Below are 26398 nucleotides of genomic sequence, written 5' to 3'. Positions count from 1 at the left end.
TAAAATAGTGGATAACTACTGCAGAGCAGAATAAGGAAAAAAGAATGAAAATAACTGAGGACAGTCCCAGTCCTCTGGGACAACATTAAACACACCAACATTCGAATTATAGGGGTCCCAGAAGAAGAAGAGTAAAGGAAAGGGACAGAGAAAATATTTGAAGAGATTACAGTTGAAAACTTCCCTAATATGGGAAAGGAAATAGTTAATCAAGTCCAGGAAACACAGAGAGTCCCATACAGGATAAATCCAAGGAGAAACATGACAAGACACATATTAATGAAACTATCAAAAATTAAATACAAAGAAAACATACTAAAAGCAGCAAGGGAAAAACAACAAATAACACACAAGGGAATGCCCATAAGGTTAACAGCTGATCTTTCAGCAGAAACTCTGCAAGCCAGAAGGGACAGCCAGGACATATTTAAAGTGATGAAGGAGAAAAACCTACAACCAAGATTATTCTACCCAGTAAGGATCTCATTCGGATTTGATGGAGAAATTAAAATCTTTACAGACAAGCAAAAGCTGAGAGAGTTCAGCACCACCAAACCAGCTTTACAACATTTGCTAAAGGAACTTTTCTAGGCAAGAAACACAAGAGAAGGAAAAGACTTAAAATAACAAACCCAAAACAATTAAGAAAATGGTAATAGGAACATACATATTGATAATTACCTTAAATGTAAATGGATTAAATGTTCCCACCAAAAGACACAAACTGGCTAAATGGATACAAAAACAAGACCCATATATATTCTGTCTACAAGAGACCCACTTCAGACCTAGGGACACATACAGACTGAAAGTGAGGGGATGAAAAAGATACTCCATGCAAATGGAAATCAGAAGAAAGCTGGAGTAGCAATTCTCATATCAGACAAAATAGACTTTGACATAGTAAGACACTACATAATGATAAAGGGATCAATCCAAGAAGAAGATATAACAATTGTAAATATTTATGCACCCAACATAGGAGCACCTCAATACATAAGGCAAATACTAACAGCCATAAATGGGGAAATCAACAGTAACACAATCATAATAGGGAACTTTAACACCCCGCTTTCACCAATGGACAGACCATCCAAAATGAACATAAATAAGGAAACACAAGCTTTAAATGATACAGTAAAGAAGATGGACTTAATTGATATTTGTAGCACATTCCATCCAAAAACAACAAAATACACATTTTTCTCAAGTGCTCATGGAACATTCTCGAGGATATATCATATCATGGGTCATATATCTAGCCTTGGTAAATTTAAGAAAATTGAAATCATATCAAGTATCTTTTCCAACCAAAATGCTATGAGACTAGATATCAATTATAGGAAAAGATCTGTAAAAAATACAAACACATGGAGGCTAAACAATACACTACTTAATAAAGAAGTGATCGCTGAAGAAATCAAACAGGAAATAAAAAAATACCTAGAAACAAATGACAATGGAAACAAGATGACCCAAAACCTATGGGATGCAGCAAAAGCAGTTCAAAGAGGGAAGTTTATAGCAATACAATCCTACCTTAAGAAACAGGAAACGTCTCAAATAAACAACCTAACATTGCACCTAAAGTAATTAGAGAAAGAATAACAAAAAACCCCCAAAGTTAGCAGAAGGAAAGAAATCATAAAGATCAGATCAGAAAATAAATGTAAAAGAAATGAAGGAAATGATAGCAAGGATCAATAAAACTAAAAGCTGGTTCTTTGAGAAGGTAAACAAAATTGGTAAACCATTAGCCAGACTCATCAAGAAAAAAAGGGAGATGACTCAACTCAATAGAATTAGAAATGAAAAAGGAGCAGTAACAACACACTGCAGAAATACAAAGGATCATGGGAGATTACTACAAACAACTCTATGCCAATAAAATGGACAACCTGGAAGAAATGGACAAATTCTTAGAAATGCACAACCTGCCAAAACTGAATCAGGAAGAAATAGAAAATATGAACAGACCAATCACAAGCACTGAAATTGAAACTGTGATTAAAAATCTTCCAACAAACAAAAGCCCAGGACCAGATGGCTTCTCAGGTGAATTCTATCAAACATTTAGAGAAGAGCTAACACCTAAGCTTCTCAAACTCTTCCAAAATATAGCAGAGGGAGGAACACTCCCAAACTCATTCTACGAGGCCACCATCACCTTGATACCAAAACCAGACAAGGATGTCACAAAGAAAGAAAACTACAGGCCAATATGACTGATAAACATAGATGCAAAAGTCCTCAACAAAATACTAGCACACAGAATCCAACAGCACATTAAAAAGATCATACACCATGATCAAGTGGGGTTTATTCCACTTGATCCTTGCATTCCACTTGAATGCAAGGATTCTTCAATATACACAAATCAATCAATGTGATACACCATATTAGCAAATTGAAGGAGAAAAACCATATGGTTGTCTCAATAGGTGCAGAGAAAGCTTTTGACAAAATTCAACACCCGTTTATGATAAAAACCCTCCAGAAAGTAGGCATAGAGAGAACTTTCCTCAACATAATAAAGGCCATATATGACAAACCCACAGCCAACATCGTCCTCAATGATGAAAAACTGAAAGCATTTCCACTAAGATTGGGAAAAAGACAAGGTTGCCCACCCTCACCATTCTTATTCAACATAGTTTTGGAAGTTTTATCCACAACAATCAGAGAAGCAAAGTAAATAAAAGGAATCCGAATCAGAAAAGAAGAAGTCAAGCTGTCACTGTTTGCAGATGACATGATAATGTACATAGAGAATCCTAAAGGTGCTACCAGATAACTACTAGAGCTAATCAGTGAATTTGGTAAAGTAGCAGGATACAAAGATAATGCACAGAAAAGACTTGCATTCCTGTACACTAATGATGAAAATTCTGAATGTGAAATCAAGAAGACACTCCCCTTTACCATTGCAACCTAAAGAATAAAATATCTAGGAATAAACCTACCTAAGGAGACAAAAGACCTGTATGCAGAAAATTATAAGACACTGATGAAAGAAATTAAAGATGATACAAATAGATGGAGAGATATACCATGTTCTTAGATTGGAAGAATCAACATTGTGAAAATGACTCTAGTACCCAAAGCAATCTACAGATTCAATGCAATCCCTACCAAACTACCACTGGCATTTTTCAGAGAACTAAAACAAAAAATTTCACACTTTGTATGGAAACACAGAAGACCCCGAATAGCCAAAGCAATCTTGGGAACGAAAAACGGAGCTGAAGGAACCAGGCTCCCTGACTTCAGACTATACTACAAAACTACAGTAATCAAGACAGTATGGTACTGGCACAAAAACAGAAATATAGATCAATGAATCAGGATAGAAAGCCCAGAGATAAACCCATGCACATATAGTCACCTTACCTTTGATAAAGGAGGCAGGGATGTACAGTGGAGAAAGGACAGCCTCTTCAATAAGTGGTGCTGGGAAAACTGGACAGGTACATGTAAAAGTATGAGATTAGATCACTCCCTAACACTATACAAAAAATAAGCTCAAAATTGATTAAAGACCTAAATGTAAGGCTGGAAGCTATCAAACTCTTAGAGGAAAACATAGACAGTACGCTGTATGACATAAGTTATAGCAAGATCCTTTTTGACCCACCTCCTAGAGAAATGGAAATAAAAACAAAAATAAACAAATGGGACCTAATGAAACTTCAAAGCTTTTGTGCAGCAAAGGAAACCATAATCAAGACCAAAGACAACCCTCAGAATGGGAGAAAATATTTGCAAATGAAGCAACTGACAAAGGATTAATCCTCAAAATTTATAAGCATCTCCTGCAGCTCAATAACAGAGAAACAAACAACCCAATCCAAAAATGGGCAGAAGACCTAAATAGACATTTCTCCAAAGAAGATATACAGATTGCCAGCAAACACATGAAACAGTGCTCAACATCATTAATCATTAGAGAAATGCAAATCAAAACTATAATGAGATATCTCACACCGGTCAGAATGGCCATCATCAAAAAATCTAGAAGCAATAAATGCTGGAGAGGGTGTGGAGGAAAGGGAACCCTCTTGCACTGCTGGTGGGAATGTGAATTGGTTCAGCCACTATGGAGAACAGTATGGAGGTTCCTTAAAAAACTACAAATAGAACTACCATATCACCCAGAAATCCCACTACTGGGCATATACCCTGAGAAAACCATAATTCAAAAAGAGTCATGTACCAAAATGTTCATTGCGTCTCTATTTACAATAGCCAGGAGATGGAAACAACCTAAGTGTCCATCATCGGATGAATGGATAAAGAAGATATTGCACATATATACAATGGAATATTACTCAGCCATAAAAGGAAATGAACTTGAGCTATTTGTAATGAGGTGGATGGACCTAGAGTCTGTCATACAGAGTGAAGTAAGTCAGGAAGAGAAAAGCAAATACCATATGCTTAGACATATATATGGAATCTAAGAAAAAAAATTTTAAAAAGGTCATGAAGAACCTAGTGGTAAGATGGGAATAAAGACACAGACCTACTAGAGCATAGACTTGAGAATATGGGGAGGGGGAATGGTAAGCTATGACAAAGTGAGAGAGTGGCATGGACATATATACACTACCAAATGTAAAATAGATAGCTAGTGGGAAGCAGCCGCATAGCACAGGGAGATCAGCTCAGTGCTTTGTGACCACCTAGAGGGGTGGAATAATGAAGGTGGGAGGGAGGGACATGCAAGAGTGAAGAGATATGGGAACATATGTATATGTATAACTGATTCACTTTGTTATAAAGCAGAAACTAACACACCATTGTAAAGCAATTATACTCTAATAAAGATGTTAAAAAAAAGAAATTAGAAACTAAAAAGTAAAACTAACAAAAAACATTTGTTGTTATAAATAACAATGCAATTTAGTATGCTATTATACTCTCAAAAAAAAAAAGAGTTCCTCTGAGATAGACTAGGTACCATCTGCTCCTCAGCATGTATGTTATTTGACATTTTAATACCTTTCCTGGTCTAAGTCATTTTTATTCTTTCCTTATTTATTGTTTATGTTAGTTATACATATTTTATATTGTTTGTCTTATGTTACATGATAATACATAGAATGAGTAATTATTATTCTTGTTTTACAGATGAATGTCCATTTATACTTATCCACTGATTGAACATTTTGCTGCCCTTTATCCTGCATCTGAACTTCTATCATTATTTTCCTTTAGAATATTCTACCCTTTAATTTGTTTCCTGTAGATCTGCTGGTGACAAATGCCCTCAGTGTGTGGCTGTTTGAAATTTTAAAATTTCATCTTCATTTTTAAAAGTTATTTTCACCAGGTATAAAATTCTAAGCTGGGGGTTATATTCCTTCCATGCTTTAATGATACCATCCATTTTTTTTTTTTCTTCAGGCTTCTATTTTTTCTGAGAGAATCAGGTCTCAGCCCAATGGCTGTTTCCCACTGCCCCCTCTGGCTCCTTCTGTAATTTATTTTTGTCTTTGTTTTTCGGTGTTTTTAATATGATCAACACCCAACCCCCCCAACTTAGTTTCTAAGGCTCTTTGAAACTTTGGTTTGATACATGTCATAAGTTCTGGAAAGTTCCTTATCTTTGATCTCTTCAAATATTGCTTTCCCTAAATTCTTTCTTCTATTTCTTGGCCACAGACTACACACATATCAGACTGCTCATGGAATCCTCAATATCTCTTACTTTCTTTTCTGCATTTTCTGTACTTTTGTCTTTTCATGATTTACTCTATTTTTTTTTGACCTATCATGTAGTTTGCTGATTTTTATTTTATGTGTGTTTAATCTATTGTTAAACCCATTCAGTTAGTCTTTAGTTTTTGGTATTAGTTCCATAAGTTGTATTTGTTTCTTTTATATGATTTCCAGTTCTCTGCCAAAATTCTCAATCTCTTCTCTGATCCCATTAAAAATTATAAGAATGGTTATTTTAAGGTATTTACCTAATAATTCTTATTTATTCATTCCTACATATGTCTTTTTTATAGTTTGTTTCCTTTGAATTTCCTTCGATTTATCTGGTTATTTTTAACGGTGCTCCATAGATTGTGTATTTGAAATATAGTTTGTTAAAAATATAATTTCAAGTCTAGGAAAATTCTACCTTTTTTTGAAGAGAGTTTGCTTTTCTTTTGTCGGGTACCTGACACAATGGCCCTCTGGCATCACTGCAGCCAACTTCCAGGCCGTGGGATGGGCTTCCAGGCTGAGTAGCGAGCTGGGAGGGCCTGTCACTTCTGTTCCGAACCAGGGCGTGGGAGGGTCACCAGAACCCTTCCACTGGGGACCTTGAGTCACGCCAGTTTCCCTCCTGGGCGTTCAGGGCTCTGACGTCACCATGCAGCCTCTTTTCTGCTCAGATTCCCAGTGATACAGGCAAAGCCACCTCCAAAGGTGAGGCTTTAAACCCTGGGCTCCTCCCACTACTGCATCCAGTGTGGCTTAGTCTTAAATAACTTATTATTACTTCAGAGCCTTCAATAAAACGTTTGAGATATCTTTTATTGAAGTGTATTTGATTTACAATATTGTGTCAGTTTCGGGTGTACAGCAAAGTGAATCAGTTTGTATATATATAATTTTTTCAGATTATTTTTCATTGTAGGTTATTAAAAGATCCTGAGCATAGTTCTCTGTGCTATACAGTAGGTCCTTGTTGTTCAACTATTTTATATATAGTAGTGTGTATTTGTTAATCCCAAACTACTTTATCCCCCTACCCCTTTCCCCTTTGGTAACCCTAAGTTTGTTTTCTACGTCTGTGAGTCTGTTTCTGTTTTGTAAATAGCCTCATTTGTATCACTTTTTATTCTTTTTTTAAATTTTTAATTATTTTTTATTTATTTATTTTTTGGCTGCACCTCACGGCTTGTTGGATCTTAGTTCCTGGAGCCAAGTCCCTGGCAGTGGTAGTGTGGAGTCCTAACCACTGGACTGCCAGGGAATTCCCTGTATCATTTTTTAGATTCCACATATAAGTGATATCGCATAATATTTTTGAAAGTCCTCGTCAGAACAGCTGATCCGAGTCACTCGGTTTCTCATTACCTGAAGCACATGCAAGTACACATTATGCCTTTATCCATCCACCAGCCCGTCAGAGTTCACCCTCTGCCACGCAGACACCAGGTCCTGTCCAGGCTTACTTTCAGTATCGAGTGCAATTCAGGGAACTTTGGGCACTCACTCCACGTGTGTCTACAAGGGTGATGGAAACAAGTGAAATGGGAGACAAAAGTCTTCAGGCTTTTCCAAGAGGCTCACAGGAAATCGTTGCCGTAATAACTCAAAGTGAAGGTAATTCCTGCTCTAACTCTGCACCTGAAGAAGACTCTTCCTTGCCTGCCTTGTAGATGCAAACCTGTCACTACCTATGTGTCCATCTTGAAAATCTTCTGTGATCTTACAGCTTCCTTAGGTGTCAATGAAGGGCCTAAGGTATGAGAATTATTTCAGATCTGTAATTCCGTATAGAAAGTGCATGTCTAAAATGTGAAATGACCTTCCATTTTCACATAATTTGGTGCTTGGAAGATGTTAACAATATTTTCATAAGCCCTTAAGAATAGACTAAATCATGTCAAATTCATTGACAAAATGATCTTGCTTTGTGTTACAGGTGTAAAAATTCGCTAGATGCCCTTAAATAAATGTTCCTTCATAGGTGAAAAGAAAAGGTAACTGACTGCTTTTCCCACTAAAGTATCTTAGTTTTCCTGTTATTTGTTTAACAGCTGTTAAATTCTTTCTCCGAATATGTCCTTTTTGATTTATGTGTTCTATTTTGTGGTGTCATTTCCCCTTTAAAACCCAAGAGTGTTCTAAACACCCCGTGGCAAAAGAAAGCTCGCTTGATAAGCAGCAGCCATTAAAAGTCTACAGTGTGTGTTGATGAAATAAGGTTTGAGTTCGTGTTTTAATAGGTATGGAGGGGCCAGGTAACAGGGTTATGTTTGCGACACTCCGGACTTAATCAGTGAGTTAAAATGGTTCTGCTCTTTTAAAGCCATCATTCAAAAAACACCCTGAGGTCTTTAAGATCCTAAGACATGAAGCTCATAAACTTTTCAGTTTCTGGAATCAAGAGGAGCCTGCAGCACCCTTTGACTGTTAGGTTTCTCCATCTCAAGTACCCATTTGGTCCCTAACTCACTCCTGGCCATCAGACTCTATTGCCATAACTCTGCCAGGTGTACGTGAAAAACTACTCCTCGGAGAGTTATAGGCAGAGGATAGAAGAATTTAACTGTTTCCTACCACGATTACCAAGGGAGAATCCCGACGGGTACCAAATAATGCTGTGACAAATGGGGATCCTGTGCATACATGCATACACATTCATTCCTTCACTCATTCATTCAAGCATGTGTTGTGTGTCTTCTCTGACCACAGAAATGATAAAAACTCTCTGCACTGACAATTGAACTCAGACCTAAACAAGAAATTAGAGGGAGACTTGGGAAGGTCTGGGAGATGGAAAGGAAGACTGGGTTTCAGCAGTGAGGAAAGGGGGAGAGAGGAGACCAGTGAGGCATGTGGGGCTGAGTCAGGCAGCCGGGTAGCCCTGGGAAAAGAAGTTCAGATTTTATTCTAAGAGTGAGGGGAGCCCAGGAAGTTTTAATACCTGGGGCCCTGCTTACATTTTGAAAAGGTGTCTCCACTGTAAGGAGAAGGTTTTGTGGGAGGACACGAGTGGGGGATGTAACAGGGACCCAGGTGAGCGTCCTGGAGGCTTGGCTAGAATGTCGTGATGGCTAATTTTACACATCAGCTGGACCCAGGTATTTAGTCAGACATTATTCCAGATGTTTTTGTAAAGGTGTTTTTTATTTGAGATGAACATTTAAATCATGGACTTTGAGTAAAGCAGATTCTCCTCTCTGATGGGGGGTTTCATCCAATAAATTAAAAGACTTAAGAGAAGAGGTTGAGGCTCCTGGAAGAGGAGAGAACTCTGCATCCAGATGCCTTTGGACTCAAGCTATAACATCAGCTCTGCCCTGAGTCCCTACCCTGCTGGTCTGCCCTGTAGATCCGGGGCTCGTCAGACCCCATGATTGCACAAGCCAATTCCTCAAAATGAATCGACCACTTTCTCTCAATCTCTCTCTCTCTCTCCACACACATACACACACACACACACACAGACACACACACACACACACAAAGACACAGACACACACACGATTGCATCTGTTTCTTTGGAGAACCCTGACTGATACAAATAGTAACAGAGACAAAGACAAAAGAGATACATTCCAGAGATTTGGGAATTAGAATCATACATCTCTGCTGAGATTTTTTGGGGGTGATCAGAGAAAGAGACAAAGCAAGCTTGGCTCCTATGTTTGGGTGTGAGCAGATGAGAAATCAGTGACGCCAATTCCTGTGATGGGGGGATGGTAGTTATGTCAGCGGGGCTCATGGGAGTCAGTGGGGTTAGTTGGGGTCAGTGACAGGGGCTTAGTGGAGGTCAGTGGGGTTAGTGGGGATAATTGGGGTTCAGTGAAAGTCAGTGGGGGTCGACGGGGGTGAGAGGATTATTAAAATATTGTCCTGGACGTGTGGAGTTTGAAATGCCAGTCATTCCACAGGGAGATACCACGTGTCACTTACTTATATCAAAACACATCTTGGGGCTTTGGTGAGAGCATGGAATCTGACACCCAATATCACGGTTCAAATCTCGGCTCTTCCATTTACAGAATCTGAACAGATAAGTTAGGCCTGTTTATCCTTATCCCTTTTTATAATCTTGAGATAAAAATAACATTGATATCACACACTATTTTTCAGATGACATTGCAAAAATGTATACATTAATATCAAAGCTACGAATGTCATGGAAATGCCAGCTCTGCGAACACGAGAACATTTGTCTTGGTGAAGGTGAGGGCATGGACATGGCTGCTGGCTGTGTTATTCATCATGCATTAGAAGCTGCAGGTTCCATTCATTTATTTAAACTAGAGCTGGACTGTTAGGAGGACCTGCTTGAAGACTAACTTCAAGGCCTGGGCGGGATCCCAGTTTTCCTGCAGAGAACAGGTGGGTGAGAGCTGACCTCACGGCGGCCACAGCTGGGCACAGGGCTTCTCAAACCATCCTTGGGAAAGGACCCTTTTCCATTGTTTTATTCCTTAACCTGTGAGGGATCAACACTTTTAAAACAATAGAATAAAAATAAAATGCTAGAAACACAATTTTAAAAACAAAAAAGCATAATACCGGCCCTAATTACTTATAGCTATATTCAACACATAACATCAGTCTGTGAAATTACTATAAGAGTTACCAAATGCTTTGTCTCCAGTTTTGCATTTGTCTAGGCAAGGACTTCACCCACTGTGAGCTCTGGAACATCCCTGGAGCAGCATCACCTGGGAAATAATTCTCAGAAACAGTTGAGCGGGGGACCACAGGGAACATATCGAATTTATGGTAATTATTAGATGAGGGCTCAGGGTTGTAATTTGGGACTTATAGGTGACCCTGTTTTTGTGGCCTGGGGGGATGAGGTCCAGGGAACTTAGGTCCTCTTAATCTTGCTCTGTAATCAAGGTCTTTGCCTGAGAAGTGGGGTTGGGCACGGGGGAGGCAAGCATTCGGTGGCTACACCCCACCTCTGCTAGCATGGGATGCTGCTTTGTCTGGGAGCCCAGCCAAGTATGGGAGGAAAGCAGGGGATGTACTGCCCACAGGCCAACATGGCAGGGCTATTCAGCTTTGCTCTCTCTTTAAGGATGTTCCAAAGGGCAATTAGAGCTACACATTGGAGACCCAGCTCTATGCTGTGAAGAGCTAAGCGTCCCCACCCCGGGCAGACATGGAGGTCCGGTGGAGGCAGGTGACCTCTGTGTCCTGCCCACAGCCCCACCCTGGGAGTCAGCACAGGGTCAGGAGGTCAAGAGTGAGGAAGGCAGCTCTGGGGGCAGACAGTGTACAGCCTCTATTTCCTTGGTTGACTTTGCCTGTTCCAGGGAACCCCACTGTAGACCAATTAAATTAATGATAAGAATTGCCCCTGTAAGATGCCAACAAATAATATCACTTTCTCTGAAAGAGGATTTTGCTTGTTAAGAAAGGAAAAAGTTGTTTGAGCCCTTAGAACAGTAAGAGCTTTGAGAAGAAAAGTAGGTAGCACGCTGGTTTTCCTGGGAGTGTAGGACCAGGAAAGTTTGACTTAGCCCCTGGCACTCTGAGTAGGAAGCTGACAAGCAGACAGTTTCCTGTTGCCTCTGAGGGGTCAGGAGCCGAGTCCCAGTGTGTTCCAGGCTCTTCTCTCCAGGGATCACACTTGGGAAGTGTTTGGATCTGGTCCGCATCAAGCTCAGGATGCCAGGTCTGGTTGCTAAGTCTAGAAACCTTGTCAAAGGCACTGTTTATGTTTTTTAAGGAAAGAAAGGTTCAGGAATTATTATTTTCTTTACTTTGACTGGAGGCAATTAAAAGAAACATATAGACAATATTGGAATTAAGAAAAAAGTGGAAGAAATCCATATGAAGATAAAAATTAAAACAGTGGCAGGGTCACAGGGCACATAAAATGCAAGGTGTAGAGTCATGTACATTTCTAGAAGTCAGCTTTGAGTCTGTTTCTAAATTTTCAATATCCCACATCAGAGGAAAAGCATGGATAGTTATTAGAGTCCCGTAGCTACACGAGCAAACTAACTAGTTTCATAGAAACATTGCTTTACAGAATTGGAGACGTGAGGATTTTATTCCGTGTGGCCTCACAAAGAGCATATGGAGTGAGTGATATAGAGATGGTTTGTTTTCTGTTCTTCTAAATATTAAATAAAAAGCTGTTTTCAAGTGAATTGCTGTCACAGTGCATAAAAGTGCCATTTAGCTGCATGCTTTATCATGCCAGGCATTCCTTAAATGCAGTCACTGTTCGCCATGCATTATGTCAAACTAAGAATGTAGTGCAAGATTATTTTCTTATTTAAGTGCATTAAAATGCATACATGGTGTTTAGAAATGCAAATTCTTTAGACAGACTCTTTGATTAACTCTGGCTTTATTCCAAATGGTTATAATAGAGTCTCTTTCACAGAAATAAAATATTATGATTCCAAGACAAAGATCTTCTTAAAACATTCCCATGGGATCCACCATGTGGAGGTGGTGAAACAGAAATGGGGGCTCTATCGAAAGAGAATTTACAAAGCAGTGGCACCGAGGGCTTTTTCTCCAGCTGCTGCCATGGCCTGCAAAGGAATGCATGGGTACCTTCTCCTCTTGTTCTAATACTCAGGGTGGTTTCATTTTTCTAGGGCACCTGGGTGGGAAGTGAAGACAATGCATCACTTTGATTTATAGTTATAGTGGTCCATTTTTTCACTGCTGCTTTTCTAACACTTCTCAAAGGATTTTTGTACAATCTCTGCCCATGTGCTCTTTTTAACAAAGTAGGTATGGAAGACAACATAAATGTATTCTTAACTAGCTAAATCTTCAAAAATATAAAATAAACTGTAAGTGTGTGTATAAATAACTAGAATCAGCTATCTATCACCAGAAAGTGTCACATTGCTTATGCTATAATCTTAGCAATACCTTTTCTGTATTCATTAAAAAAAATAATTTGCAAAAAAATAAAATGTGCCATAGTTCCCCTTTTCAGATTTCTTTTCAAGCCATATTTAAACGTAATCATTTTACATGAGTAGTTTTAGATTATTTGATTTGTTTTATGTTTGTTGCATCATGCTCTATAAATATGTTTTCATGTGTCCTTCCTAAAATTATTTTAATGGTTCCACATATTATAACTTGTTTACGAGTGTTAGGATTGTCTCCCATTTTCATTTTGATGCTGAACATAAAGCTGTGGGCAGCAGCTGCACTGCTCACATCAATTTCTGCTCCGGGATGCTCCCTGAACATGCAGCTCTGACCTGAGACCTTGCTTGTCTCAGAGAAGAGGAGATGAAAGATGTGGCTGAACCGTTCAATGCCTCTCAGAGGCTCTGCTCCCAGGGGCTCAGGTAACTAAGTACCTGTGCTCTCAGTGGGCCGAGCAAAGCAGGTGGCCAAGCCTGCAGTCACTAAGGCAGCCAAGAAAATCCATCCCACGGAGAAGCCACAAGCTGCTTGAATAGCAGAGTCTGGTGCAACCATTATGCTCTGCTGCTGCTCTGAGACACAACCTACTGCATTTTAATGTAGCAGTCAGTGCTCTATGACATTTTGTCGTATAATGTTTATAATCTGTTTTCTTTCCTTCCCTACTCCTCAGCACCCTTAGCTACAAATTTGGATAAATGATGTCATCATTCAATCTTTAATATTAAAAGTCTCTAGTGAATCGTGTCAGACTTGTCACTTAGTTAACAGCATGCAAACTGCCCTAGCAGTAGGCACAACTCAGAAAAAAAACTGTTGTTTTGAGGACTGTATTAGAGATTTATTAATTTTATAGCTAGAGATATTTACAGACACAAATCAAACCATTTCCAAAACATGGAGGAGTCAGGGTATAAGTAGGATCCAGAAACTAGAATTTCTGTGGGTCTTTTATGTGTTTATGCCACATGTCTTTTTTAATATTCAGCCCTTGCTTTCCCACTCACCAGCAAAATGCAGAGTTCATTATTTGACGACTTAATTCTTTTGTTCAGCAAATCTTTAAAAAATATATCATTTTAAAATTCATCTTTAGACACTGGAACAAATGATGCACAAGAAATTGCATAAAATTGATAGTGAACTAATATTCTCAGGGCTGCATTGGCACTTTTCAAAATTTTATATATTTGATGAAGAGTCAGGGCTAAATTTTTCAGTAGCTATGTGTGCTAAAAACCACCATTTATTTCCTAACCCTTAGAAAACATTTCCTTTCCTCTTTCTGAAATGGAGCAGGACCCTATGGTCCCTGCCCCCCAGGTCCTCCACCTGCCTTTTGTCTGGGGAAAAACTTTAGCCAAAGAATAAGTTTAATTAGAGAAGTGAGAAAATGCAGAAACCAAGGAAAACAGTCCAACAAGACTAAACAATAATAGTTTAGTCATTAGGTAAAGTCAAGGACCTTTAGTTCCTCCTTACGGGCTACAGATAATATTCTGAGCCATGTCCTGTGAGCTGTCTCCTAGATACTGAACCCCCCAGCAGATAGAAGAAGTTAACTACACGATGACCAGACTGTTGCCATGACATAAGCCACCACAATTCCGAGAACTGGCCTCAAAGAAATTGGAACAAACCAACCCTGGAACTGAAGACTAACTGTAACTTAAAACAATCAAGAAGATGCTGGTCAGGCCACCGATGACCAATTTCAAGATGCCTGTCAGAGCTGACTGTGCTGTTTCTGCATGTAGGCCCCTCCCTCTGTCTATGAAAGCTCTTTCCCACTGGTTGTCACTGGGGGGGAGTCAGCCTTTGGACAGGAGCCTGCTCTCCCCCTGGTTGCCGGCCTCTGAAATCAAGCAAACCTTCCTTTCCACCAGTCTTACCTCTTTATTGGTTTTTGAGTGGCGAGCAGCCAGACCCCCACTTTCGGTATCATTTCCAACAAACAGAATTCTTATCTTTGGTGATGATTTTCTATAATATTGAGGCTAACAATGCTTTTCACAATCTTTTAAATTCAAATTGTATGCTCATTAAAATTAGCATTTGTAAAGTCACTTGAGGAAAATAAAGCTTTAAAATTATAATGAAATTTTAACATATTTTATTTACTACATCAGCATTAAAAAATATATAATTTTAGCTCTTAAGAAAAAAAATCACTCATAATCTTCTTATCTCTGTTTTTGTTTTCACATTCCCATCTCTCTTTTTCTATACTCATATATGTTTTACATATTTATAACCGTAGCAAAGTTACCATTTTGTATTCTCATTTAGTTACTTTATACTAATATAATTATTTTCTCATGTTAATACATAGTGTTTAAAATCATTAACAGCTACATCATATTTATTAGGCCAATAAACACAGTAAACTTTGTATAATTAAATAATATCTTATTTTTGGAGATTTGATTTATTTCCAATTTTTATTAACACACAATACTAAATGAAATAATTATGTTTAGTCTTACATGGTTTTTTTTTCAAAATACTCTGATCACAGATTCCCAGGAGTGATATTACTGGGTTTGACACTTTTTCAGCTCTTGAAATCAGTGCCAAATTGCTTTTCTGAGAGATATTTCAATTTTCAGATCTGAACTATGTATTAGAATGTGTTATTAAGCCATTGTCAATTGTAATTATGAAAAATTTTGCTGCATAAAATTTGTAAGGTTTTTAGGTTTAAATGTTTTTTCTATTCTTTAAGGTATTTTTAATTATTGTTATTATTATTAGTAGTAACAGTAGTCTAAAATATATAGGTAACATGTATCTTTATGACCTTTGTTTCTTGGGGTCTTGACATTGTTACATAGAAACTACTCCCACCATCTTTTATCTCTGTTACAGATATTCTTCTTTTAATCATATGGATGTTTAATCATATAGACATTTAATCAAATATGTTTATCAATTTATTGATCTATCAGTCAAAAGACAGAAACCCTTCCAGCTGTCTGGTCAGTATTTAATACTAAAAATTGTTAACTAGTTATAAAAATGTTAACTACTGGACCCATAGAGTGTGCACTCTAAGTTATCAAGGAGGAGGCATCTACAGGAAGGTGTGGTGAGTAGGAAGGAGTGGCTGAAACTCAGTCCTCTGACGTTGGTCATCAGGTGCTCCTGCTCTGAGCCCAGAGGAGGAGGCTGTGAGCCTGCGACCCCGACCTCCCAAAGGAGTGCAGCTGCTGGAGAGACGAGGCATCATTGCTGTGGACTGCACCAGGGACTCCAGGGGACAAACAGGAAGGAGCCCCCCACTTCTCCTCTAGCCCCGTGTCCCTTCACATGCTGGAAGCACCCCAGCCCCAAACTCACAGAGCAGGGGACAGAAGGGTGGGCTTGGAGGTGAGGGGGGGCAATTTAATATCTGCAATAAGAAGTATTGGAAGAGGTTGGACTCCTAAAAAATACATACCACCCGTACTCCTTCATTCTGCCAGAGAGAGAGGTGGATGTGAAGTGTGTCTCTTTATACCTTTATACCTTGCTTTGTACCACAAAGGATTTGTTACTTACCAATATTAGTGGAAAATCACTGTGTATCTGGGTCTGTTTGAGATTTTGGAATTTATCTTAACTTGGAACAATTCTATACCCTCGATAGAATCTCAGAAGAGATATTCAGCTGGGCACATACTAAATGAACACATTTTTATTTCCTACCGGGAGCTCTGTCTGTTGTGCCAGCTTTGGCCTTTCTTTATGAAGTTGAGGACCGAGCTGAGGACTTCAGACATGAGAGTGGTAACACATTGAACTGAGTCATAGACACTGGGGTAATTATATTATTTATTGCCATTGCATTTTCTGGGGTTTCAGGAGAATATTTAGGCCTCCAAGACACCATGAGTCACTGCTAATATCATCACAATTTGAGAATTCTTGGAATTAGCAAATTTTCTTCTTTTGGACCCCAAACATAAATAATGGTTGAATGAATGAATGGATAAATAGGACCCCTTTTAAAATTATCAGTCCATCAACTACCAGTTTTCTGTCTCACCCCTGATTCCTTTGTTTGTATACACCCATATTCTGGAGTCATGTGATATATGATATTTAACCATATGCTGTAGACATATTACCATGATACCATTCCAGGGATTTCTGTTTGGGACATTAGTACTATTTTTAACTTTTGCTATTGAAATATGACTGCAGAAACTTCCAGTTTCAGTTTCCACAAGTAAAGAGCTCACACGTTGTCGTTCTCTTCTTACAATAAGGAAAAAATGAACAAACTGAAAATCAACAACTATTCTAGGACACTTTTGAACTCGACAATAAGGAAAAAGATCCAAAAAACTAATGGGAACAAACCAGATATACATTTGGCAAATTAGCATATGTAAATATGCTTACCATTATTTGTTGTCAAGGAATTGTAAATGAGATACCGCTATATAGCTATCAGAATGACTGAAATCCAAAACACTGACAACACCAAATGCTGGTGAGGATGGGGAGCCACAGGAACTCTGATCCGTTTCTGGTGAGGATGCAAAGCTGTGCAGCCACTTTGGAAGACAGTTTGGTAATCTCATACAAAGCTACGCATGGTCTCACTATATGATCTAGCAATTGGCTTATCAACCTTAACAAATTGATTGAAAATTTATGTTCACACAAAAACCTGTACAAATGTTTATAACAGCTTTAGCCGTAATCACCAAACCAGAAGCAGGCAAGATGGCCTCCTGTAGGTGAATGATAAACAAACTCTGGTCCAATCATACAATGGAATGTTATTCAACTATAAAAAGAAATGAGCTATCAAACCACAAAAAAGACATAGGGGAAAGATAACACATATTGTTAAGTGAAAAATGCCAGAGTAAGAAGGCATGTACATTGTATGATTACAATGACATGATATTCCGGAAGAGGCAAAACTATAGATGCAGTAAAATGATCAGAGATTGCCAAGAGTTCAGGGGAGGGGGAAGAAATGAATAGGGGGATCACTGGGGAATTTTAGGGAAGCAAAATCACTTTGTATGAAATTATAAAGGTGGATGTAAGATCTTTTGCATTTGACAAAAGCCACAGAATTTTATGGCATGAAAACTGAACCTTAATGTATTAAAAAAAAAATCATTTAGGAGTTTGGGGACCCAGGAAGGAATGCAGACTGTGAGAAATGAATCTAACTGTATTACAAACGTATGAAAGAGTCTCAGTGAAGGGAACGGGGTGGGGAAGGTGTGAGTGTAAGTAACTTTGGAAATGAATTTAGTCTGTGAGACTCAAGGCACAAGGAGCTGTGTATAAGCACATTACGTCAGTCGATAGCGTTACTTCCCATGCGAGTATATTAAGTAAATGGAAGGCAGAGGCTGGGGTCAGGCTTCTCACTATGGGAGTGGCATTTACAGAAAAGCAAGAGAAGGAGGCCAGAGTGATCCTTGTGGTAGAGATGTCGATGTGAACCGTGGTTACTTAACACAGTTAGAGGTGGTTACATGTACGAGTGTTTACAGATGCGTGTTCACAGGAGCTAGTAGAAACCCATCTCTTCTTTGTCTGTCAGCTGAGAGGGTGAAACAAAAAACTCAGTAACAATAGAAACATCCAGTAACCAGATTTTGGTTTCTAGTAATATTCTCCCATAAAAGAAACCAGGCCTCCTTGGTAATTTGTGAAAAAAAAAAAAAAAAAAAGAGATGAACCTGGAGCATTCTCTAGTGCTAGAAAGTAAGGAAGCACTCAAATACACACACACACACACACACACACACAGAGGTGCACACACAAATGTGTGCCCACATGTGCATACACACATGCACTCACACGTACACACACTCATGCACATGCACACAGGTTGTTGAGGGTATTTCAAAGGAACACAGAAGCCGACTGACACTGCTCCCCATATTAAAACTGGATCAATTTTAGCATCAAAATATATATAGTAGTTTTGAATGATAACTCAAAGTGTGAAATAAACATCCATGAGTCCATACAGATACAAATAAGTGACTGAGTAAATTAATAAATAAAGGTGTAAAGACACACCTTTCATGCAGAAGAGTTCCAAGTTATTTGCATAGGAACTCCAGCCTCGAGGAAGGGAGTATCACACTTGCTCCTGAGGTGTGAACCTCACAGATGCATTTACTTCCAGTGTGTACGGTGGGGAAGGGAAGGGGGAGGGTCCCTTTACAGTGGAGAAGCCCGACAAACAGAACCCCTACCACGTTGGCAAAGTCAACATCAACAGTCATAAATCACGACGTGATGACATGATATGATGTGGTGAAAATGGCACTGCATCTTGTGTTCTTCTTCCCAATAACCCATAACTTCAGTCTTTCTTTTTTTTAATTTAATTTATTTAAGTTTGGCTGCGTTGGGTCTTTGTTGCTACGCGCGGGCTTTCTCCAGTTGCGGCAAGCAGGGGCTACTCTTCGTTGCGGTGCGCGGGCTTCTCATTGCGGTGGCTTCTCTTGTTGTGGAGCACGGGCTCTAGGCATGAGGGCTTCAGTAGATGTGGCACATGTGCTCAGTAATTGTGGCTCATGGGCTCTAGAGCTCAGGCTCAGTAATTGTGGTGCACGGGATCAGTAGTTGTGGCTCACGGGCTCTAGAGTGCAGGCTCAGTAATTGTGGCGCACGGGCTTCAGTAGTTGTGGCACGTGGGCTCAGTAGTTGTGGTGCACAGGCTTTGTTGCTCTGCGGCATGTGGGATCTTCCTGGACGAGGGCTTGAACCCATGTCCCTTGCACTGGCAGCAGGATTCTTAACCACTGCACCACCAGGGAAGTCCTCCAGTCTTATGAGAAAATTATCAAACTAATTTTATCCCTCAAAATTGGTTAAGGTCATTAAAAGAAGGAATAAAACACAAAAACAAGGAAAGTCTGAGAAACTGCCACAGGCAAGAGGAGCTTAAAGTGACATGACAGCTCAATGGAATCTGGTGCCTGGGATGGGGTCCAGGAACAGAAAATGGACAGTAGGTAAAAACTATGAAAATTTAAATAAACAATGGGCTTTCTCTAATAATATATTAACATCAGTTCATAATTGTAAAACTGTATAATGCTAATTTAAGATGGGAATAATAACAGAGGAAACAGTGTGGAGTATTTGGGAATTCTCTGTACTATCTTCTCCATTTTTCTATAAATCTAACACTTTAAAAATCAGTTATTAAAAATAGCTACAGTGAATGTCTTTATATGCATATCTGCAAGTTCTGTTTATTTCTTTGACATATGTTCCTGGAAATGATATTTCTTTGTGTAGAGACTTGCTTCTTATTTGTTTGAATATATTTGAAAATATGGCTTGATTGCTTCCAGAGAAATTTTATCAATTTATACTCACAGCGAGAGTGACTTAGATCACTGAATTTTCATACTATTGCAAATACTGGCTATCTATCAATTAAAAAAATATTTTCCAAATAAAAATATCTCACTAAAATATTATTAATGTGGTTGAACATCTTTGTATGTTTTTATTTGACATTATCTCTGAAAATTTAAGTGCTGATATACTAAGTTCTGCATCCAATCCCCTAAACCTCCAAAATTCACACATGTATTCTTTTCATCCCTTCAGTGGTCCTTGCACCTTTCTATCAGCACTTCTCACATAGCTTTGCCCACCAATCTACCCAGAGCAGACCACCTGGTGGGCACACCCCCAGCTTCCTCACCAGGTCCAAGGCCACCTCTGATCCACCCCAGCCTCCTGCCTTCTGCCTCAGCTGAAGACTATGGTTCCTTCATGAAGATACTAAAGCTTCTAACATGATCTCGCTCAATTTTAGCTTATATCAGCTTGGTACACTTATCAAAACTAAGAAATGAACATCAGTACACTACTCTTTTTTTTAAACTTTGATTTTATTGGAGTATAGTTGATTTACAATGTTGTGTTAGTTTCAGGTGTACAGCAAAGTGATTCAGCTATAGATATACATGTATCTATTCTTTTTCAATTCTTTTCCCATTTAGTTTATTAGAGAGTATTGAGTAGAGTTCCCTGTGCTCTACAGTAGGTCCTTGTTAGTTATCTATTTTATATATGGTAGTGTGTATATATCAATCCCAAACTCCCAATCTATCCCTCCCCCGCACATTTTCCCCTGGGTAACCATAATTTTGTTCTCTAAGTCTGTGAGTCTGTTTCTCTTTTGTAAATAAGTTCATTTGTATCTCTTTTTTTTTAGATTCCGGATATAAGCAATATCATATGATATTTGCCTTTCTCTGTCTGACTTACTTCACTCAGTATGATGATCTCTAGGTCCATCCATGTTGCTGCAAATGGCATTATTTCATTCTTTTTTATGGCTGAGTAATATTACAGTGTATATATGTACCACACCCTCTTTATCCATTCATCTGTCAATGGACATTTAGGTTGTACAATACTCTTAATTAAAATAGAATTTCATCATTTATTTATTTGAATTTCACCAGGTTTCACACTAATGCCCAATCTAGGAAACCATGTTGCATTTAGTCATCTTGTTTCCTTAGTCTCCACCTTTCTGTGACAGTTTCTCAGTTTTTATTGCTTTTCTTGCCTATGACATATTTGAAAAGCACTAGGTCAGAAATTTGTGAAATTTTCCTGGTTTGGGTTTGTCTGATGTTTTCACCTGATTAGACAGGGTTATGGGTTTGGGGGAAGACTATCACAGAGGTAAAGTGTTTTTCTCATTGCATCAAATCAGAGAACACACAATGTCAATATGATTTACCACTGATGATATTAACTCAATCATTTGATGAAGTTCTATCCCAGTAAAAGTTGTTATTTTTCATTCTAATCTCCTTTTTGTTAGATGTGACTCATTGAACCCAGCCTCTACTGAAGGACAGGGTAATTCAGCTCTACCTTCTGGAAAGAAAAGTTTCATATAATTTGTGAACATAAGTTACAGTCACCATAGTAATTAACACATAATTACTATGGTGTAAGGAGATACTTCGAGATAATTTGAGCCCGTACAAAAGTTTTTCTACTGAGTTTTCATTTATCAACAGCTTGTTCCTACAGCAACTATTACTCTGATGTTCTAACAGTGATTTTCTATTTCCCTCACTTCTTCCACATTTATTGTTTAAGGTTCTTCTCTAAGAAAAGTGTGCCCATATTTACAGACTCAATCATTTATCAACCAGTACAAAAGTCATAAATATTTATTTCAGTCTTTGGATTACAACTTAATATTATTGTTATCTATTTTGTTCCTCAACGTCTTCTTGCTTTTGCCCCTGTAAGCTGTCTTTCAGGTAGGTTCATGTGTCATTGTCACACTTTTTTTAAAGCTATTCTTTACTTTCTGGCACTAAAAGTTGCTCCAGGGTCATACTGTATTTGCCTGCCTCAGCCCTAGAATCAATCAATCACTTTTCCAAAGATTCTTGGTTCCTCTTGTTAAAGAATGAGAAAATGAATCCAGCATTGTATAAAAAGAATTATGTAACATGACCAGCTGGAATTTATTCCAGGTATGCAAAGCTGTTTCAGCATTCAAAAATCAACTAATATAATACATCACATTAACAGAAAATAAAATCATATAATCAGATCAATAGATGCAGAAAAAGTACTTGACAAAACCCAACACACATTCACACATTCTCAGCAAATTAGGAGCAGAGAGGATTTTATACAAATTAATAAAGAACATCTACATAAAACCAACAACTAATGTAATACTTGATAGTGAGAAAATTGACAGAATTGTTCATTTACAATCTTACTCTCTTGTTTAAAAATATTAACTAGTTTGTTTATTTATTTTTGGCTGCATTGGGTCTTCGTTGCTGCAAGCGGGCTTTCTCTAGCTGCGGTGAGCGGGGGCTACTCTTTGTTGTGGTTTGCAGTCTTCTCATTGCGGTGTCTTCTCTTGTTGCGGAGCACGGGCTGTAGGTGTGCAGGCTTCAGTTGTTGTGGTTCGCGGGCTGTAGAGTGCAGGCTCAGTAGTTGTGGCACACGGGTTTAGCTGCTCTGCAACATGTGGGATCTTCCTGGACCAGGCTCAAACCCATGTCCCTTGCACTGGCAGGTGGATTCTTAACCACTGCACCACCAGGGAAGTCCCTAAAAATATTAACTAGTTTTAAAATTTTGTCTCACTGCTCTCTGATATCTGTAGTGTTTTGCTGAATAGAAGTCGGGATACAGCGTTATCAGCATCATCGTTTTGTATCTGATTTTGAGTATTTCTTTATTGATCATGATATTTTGCATCTGAAGGACGCCCTCTTCTTATTTATGTTGCAATAACAGTTTTATTTTAAAATGTAAACGTTTTATCCCACATGGGCATCTGGATCCCTGGGTCTGAATTCCAACTTTGACCACTTACTTCCTGTGAGACCATACGTAAGATATTTAAACAAACTGTGCCTCTGTTCCACTATCTATAAATGGTGATATTAACAGTACATACATTGTAGTATTGCTGTGAATATCAAGTGTAGAATATATGTTGTTAGAACAGTGCCTGGTATACAATGAGCTATGTAAGTATAATTATTATATTGTTATTCTCCTTTAACACTTTGCTCTGCATAAGTAGATTTTCTAATGTTGAGCTGACCTTGGGTTTATGGAAAAAAATGCTACTAGTCTTTCTTCTTCCAATTTGTTTGTTCTTTTATATTTAATTGTAGAAATTTGCAATGTATATGAGATTCAAAAGAGGGAAAAATTGAAAAAGAAAAGTAACACAAAACAGCATTACCAAGAATTGTCATTGTTAACATTTGGACACCTTTTCCTGCCAATATGTTTTTTTGTGTGTAATTTTCTTAGAATTGACATCATATATACAGATAATTTTATACCCATTTCTTCTTTCAAATATCATCTGTTACATATTTTCCTATGCTATTAAGTGATACTTTTAGGTACCATAAAAGCCAATGTTAATTTATGTTGAATTCCTATGCGATCACATTCCAAAAGACTGCTCAGTATTTCTGGAAAAATAGATAAGAACTTTTTCCAATTGGCATAAACTGCTTACCCTTTCATACTGATCATTAAGTGATCAGTATGATCCCTAAGGATTCTTTGGGATTCTTACTGATCCCTAAGAAGTCTTTGACAAATCCAACTGAAAAGGAAAATAAAATTATCTCAACCACATGCAAAACATGTGCTGACTCACTCCAACTTCCAGGCTGCAAGTTTCCCAGTGATAGTGAATTTCTAGCAACCTCTATCTTTTGATTTTAAAAACACACACACACAAAATATTGGAAACATTTCACTGTCTGCTACCTTTTGCTTCAATTTTCTAATTTCCTGGCTTCATGCCCAAAACCCTTCTTACAGTAAGTATATTCTTTCATAAATTTAAGTGAGATATGAAACTTTGACATATACCCAATGCTGTTAATTGAAATCTTTTTAATTAATGGGCTTAATTATTTAAAAAGACATAATATTTATTTTACATTGACAAGGAAATCACATAGAAATGAGGTTATAGTTATTCACAAAAGAGAATTTCCACTATAATGTTCATTTTCTATTACTGCTCTAACAAATTCAGCAGTCTGTGATTAAAAAGTACAAAGTTATTAGCTTAAAGTTCTGTAGTTCAGAAGTTTAAAATGAGTCTTCCTGGGCTAAGATCAAGGTGGGGGTCAGGCTGGTTTCCTTTCTGGAGGCTTTGGGGAAGGATTCAGCGTCTTGTCTTTCCTGTTTTCTGCAGGCTGCCAACATTCTTTGGCTCCTGGTTCCATCCTTCTACCTTCAAAGGCAGAAATGCTGCATCTCTCGTTATTCTCCTACAGCTGTATGTACAGTAACACATTTATAAGATCCAAGGGTTAGGACGCGGACATTTATTAGGGAGGGCATTCTTCCACCTCCTACATCCATATAGTTTTTAAAAATATACTTCTTTTAGTAGGAACTACTAAATTAAACATCTGTGAAGTAGAAGGAACATTTTATAAGGCAAATGCATAGGAGAACTTCAGACAATAACAAGTTTACATCTTGATTGCTGTGCTTTTCTCTCTTCAACGAAAACTTTCATTATTTGAAATCTTGGAACTTTAGTCTTAAAATTGGACCCTAACGCAGTTCAGAAAACAGCCTTGCTCTTCTAGAGCCTCTTATTCAGATATGCGTTCCCTTATTTAAGTCTTGGAGCCCCTGTGTTTAGGACTCAGAATTTTAACATTAGATTGTTGGAACTCAAAGCCTAAGAGTTTAAACCCAGGGTGTACTACTTGACACAGGTGTTGGGGTGACAGACTGGACCCTATGAATCAGTAAGTTGATATTTAATGTTAGATTTTAGATGGAAACATCAGTTTCTTCAGGTAAAAAATGATGCATTCAATTTCAGTTTTTATTAGAATAAATGACCTTTAGCTTTTCCAGAGGAATCCTGCCCCTGTGGTGTATCCTTTGCGTGTTTGGTGCACTTTCACTCTTTCTACCAGGCCGGCCATAAAAAGCAGGTCACGCTCCATCACCTCTCAGAAATGGCCCAGAACAGAGGATAGAAAAACCACCATCTAATTATTTACATCTTTCAACTCTCATTAAGTAACATTTTTAAGCTGACAGTTATTTCCATATGCCTGTGACTGCCATATTGGGCGACTGGCTAACATTCTAACTGTGGCTGTCAGAAAAAAGCACAGCCCCCTAGAGCAAAAGCCCAGCAGTCTGAGCTGGTTCTTTTAAAGCTTGTGCTTTGATTGGAATAAGTCCTTTTTCTTTGGGGGCTCAAACATTCAGTGGCTCTTTTTTAACTCTGGGAGAATTATATAAACCTGTTTCCTCATTTAAACTAGAGATGGCAATACCTAACACTTAGGGTAGAGTGACATTTAAAAGTATTTAGTGGGCTTCCCTGGTAGCACAGTGGTTAAGAATCCTCCTGCCAACGCAGCGACATGGGTTCGAGCCCTGGTCCGGGAAGATCCCACATGCCGCGGAGCAACTAAGCCCGTGCGTCACAACTACTGAGCCTGCGCTCTGGAGCCCATGAGCCACAACTACTGAGCTCCCGTGCCACAACTACTGAAGCCTGCATGCCTAGAGCCCGTGTTCCACAACAAAATAAGCCACTGCAATGAGAAGCCCGCGCACCACAACGAAGAGTAACCCCCGCTCACCGCAACTAGAGAAAGCCCACGCGAAGCAACGAAGACCCAATGCAGCCAAAAAATAAAAGCATTTGGTTCACTAGGATTACAGCAGAGATTCCACAAGCCTTAGCTCTGTATCTCTGACTACCCTATGAAAAAAAGGTCCGGCTTGCATTTATTTCATAACATTTATTAACAGATGAATTAATTACTGACTTATTCTCCTCTTTGTTTATTGGACTTTACATTTCAAGAGGACCAAATCCGTATTTTTCTCATGTAGCCCTGTGTGCCTGGTGTCTAGCCAAAGTTAGTATTTCTAGTATATGCTCAGCATTTCCTCTACTCCAAGCTTCCTTACATCTTAGTTCCACAAGTATGATTCTTTTTTTTTTTAAGTTGTATTGGATTATAATTGATTTACAATGTTGTGTTAGTTTCTGCTATACAGCAAAGTGAATCAGTTATACTTATACATATATCCATTCTTTTTAAGATTCTTTTCCCATGTAGGTCATTAGGGAGAATTGAGTAGAGCTCCCTGTGCTCTACAGTAGGTCCTTATTAGTTATCTATTCTATATAGAGTAGAATATATATTTATCCCTCCCCCCACCTTAGCCCTGGTAACAATAAGCACAAGTATGATTCTTAAGCAGCTCGCCACTAAAACTGTGAGCAGTGCCACAG

Source organism: Delphinapterus leucas, chromosome 9 (genome assembly GCF_059928025.1).
Source record: "Delphinapterus leucas isolate spDelLeu-1000000601 "Yukka" chromosome 9, BTC_Dleu_Yukka2, whole genome shotgun sequence".
NCBI lineage: Eukaryota > Metazoa > Chordata > Mammalia > Artiodactyla > Monodontidae > Delphinapterus > Delphinapterus leucas.
This window is presented reverse-complemented; position numbering follows the sequence as displayed.